This window comes from Macrotis lagotis, chromosome 5 (genome assembly GCF_037893015.1).
Source record: "Macrotis lagotis isolate mMagLag1 chromosome 5, bilby.v1.9.chrom.fasta, whole genome shotgun sequence".
NCBI classification, from domain to species: domain Eukaryota; kingdom Metazoa; phylum Chordata; class Mammalia; order Peramelemorphia; family Peramelidae; genus Macrotis; species Macrotis lagotis.
The window spans coordinates 70,142,088-70,145,110 of NC_133662.1; positions in this window are offsets into that span (position 1 = coordinate 70,142,088).

Here is a 3,023-nt window from a genome sequence, read left to right on the forward strand (position 1 = left end):
TAGCAAATATTCCCTATTTGAAGCCAGAACCCTCTTGGCTAGATGTTGTGTGATACTGACATCTAGAGGTCTGAATATGAACCATTTCTCAATCTATGCTCTTTGCTTAGCTGAACATGGGGCAATGGTGCCTTTGGCTTGGTGAAATACCAAGCAAAAACAGAAAGAGGTACAAGGGTGGGAGTAGTGTGTGTGTGTGTGTGTGTGTGTGTGTGTGTGTAAGTCCTTACTCACAGAAAGGATCTAGGTTAGACTATCAATTGATCTTAGAAAAATTAAGCTGTTCCTATATGGATACACTAGGTGCCATTAACTTTCTGAGATCTATTTTTTCCTATTCATTATTCAATTCAATGGAGTTTCATATTTATTAATCACCTACTGTCAGCCACTGTGTGAGGTTTATGGACACACAAAAAAAGGAAAAACAAACTAGAGAATCTATAGTGTTTTACTAATGCTTAAAGGGCTTTACTAAATTTTTTTATCCTCACAACATTTCTATTTTTCTCATTTTTCAGGTGAAGAGACAAAAGCAAACAGAGGTAAAATGACTTGCCCAGGGTCACACAGTTAATAAATGCCTGGGCCCTCATTTGAACTCAGGTCTTCTTGACTCCAGGTCCGATAGATAGATAGATAGATAGATAGATAGATAGATAGATAGATAGATAGACAGACAGATATAGCTTTGGCTATAGCTATAGATAGATGATTAGATATAGATATAGATATAGACATAGACATAGACATAGATATAGATATAGATATAGATATAGATATAGATATAGATATAGATATAGATATAGATGTAGATGTAGATGTAGATGTAGATGTAGATGTAGATATAGATATATATATATAGATGATACATAATCACTACCTAAAGGCTGCAAATCTGGTAATGCCTACTTTGTACAGAACACTAAACTATATTGCTGTGCACTAAATTGAAAATTCAGGAACAAAATTTTTCTTAGGTACTTGTGAACCCTCATAATCCAATATTCAATAAATGCAATAATAGCCAACTTTTTGTGACTCAATTTGGGGGTTTCTTGGCAAAGATACTGAAGCAGCTTATTGTTTTTTTTCCCTTCAACTCATTTTACAGATGAGAAAATTGAGACAAACAGTGTTAAGTAACTTACCTAGGGTCACACAGCTAGTAAGTGTCTAAGGTCACATTGAAATCGGGTCTTCCTGACTCTGAATCTGGTTCTCTATCCACTAGGCCACCCAGTCACCCCAAATACAAAATACATTACTAGTATGATGTGCTTTTTTAAAAAAAAAACTTTATCTGATGTATTTTGGTTCTGTGTTATGTTTTTTAAACTTTAGATTTTAAAAATCCAATATACATTTGAAAGCTTAAACACACACACACGTATACACACACACACACACACACACACACACACACACAATACATCAATTAAAAATTCATTTTAAAAACACATTGCACTAAGATGAAAGAATATAAAAAATAGCTCCCCTACTGATAGTGGGACCTGGAAGAAGAACTGCTGGCAATTATTTTGAGCACCTGGAAACATTTCTGACTCCCTGCCCCCAGACCAATAATTTTATAATTCAAGCCATCAGATTACAAAGCCCTAGGTAGTGCTATGAGAAAGAAGGATCTGGGAAAGAGGATCCATGCTTGAATCCACCATAGCTACTGTGACACAGAGTTGGGAGGTGGTTGGAGATTTCTCCAAATTCTCTCTCCATAGAGGTTAGAGAAAATACAACTCTAGTAGGAAAAAAGATAGATTTGGAACCAGAAAACCTGGGTTCAAATCCTGTTTCTGGATTTGAGGAAGGCAAAAGTGATAAAGCCAAAGCAAACAATATATCTTGCCCAGGGTCACATAGCTAGAAAGTTATTTGGGGCAGGATTTGAACTCAGTTTCCAGTGATCTGGGTTCCAATCTAGCTTCAGTTTCCTAGTATAACCCTGGAGAAGTTATTGAATCTCTGGGCTTCGTTTTCCATGGTTTTTTTTTTTTTAAATGAGGGGCTTGGACTAGATAGCCTCTGATTTCATTCCAGCTCTAAACTAGGATTCCATGACCCAATGATACCTACTCATGGAGCTTATATTCTTTTTAGGGTATGTTTGTAGCCTAGAGGATGTCTCTAAGAAGGAGATTTTGATAAAGAAAACAGGAGAGTGGGTCCTTTGGGATGAGGGTATCATTCTGTGTTAAAAAAAGATATGGAGATTAAAAGTTTTGCAAATATCAATAGTTGTGAGGCTGATGATAAAGTAGAGGATGATGATGATGATAATGGTGGGGGGAAAGGAAGGAAGGTTTTGAATGGAGGTAAGAAAGCATGGAAAAAAGAGATAAATTTAGGTGAAGTTCTGCATATATATATGCATATATATGTATATATATATATATATATATATATATATATATATATATATAAGAATTTTTATAAAAATCTCCTGGATAACCTGATACCAGAAAGAACATTTTGTAGATCAGAGATATTAAAGACCCTATGAAAATCTTTGCCAGTAAAGACAGAAGAAAGGCCTTTAGGGGCACAGTTGAAGAAAAAGACTGTCCATTTTTCCTCACTGCACACCCAAAAGTTAAGAAGGGTTTGTACTTTCCATGTGGAAAAAAAAATCACATCTGAATCAAAAAGCACATATGGATCTCTTTGAGGATCTTTTTTTTTTTAAATATACACTTCATGATATGTTGTAAACACTTCTGTGTAATATATAAAGAATGTGTCCAAATGTAACTCTCAAATCTGGCATAAATAAAACTTCAGTATTGTTTATAATATACTCAATTTTATTTGAATTAAAACCTTTATTTTTAAGTTTCATTGAAAATAATAATTTTCAATTATCTATAATTATTTTTCAGTGTATACCAATACATACATTTTTTTTTTCAAAAGGGTCTTATTTTAGAAATGTGACACATATTTTGGAGAGTGGACCAATAGTAACTCAATGGATTATATTCTCAAATGAAACTTTTCAGTACAGT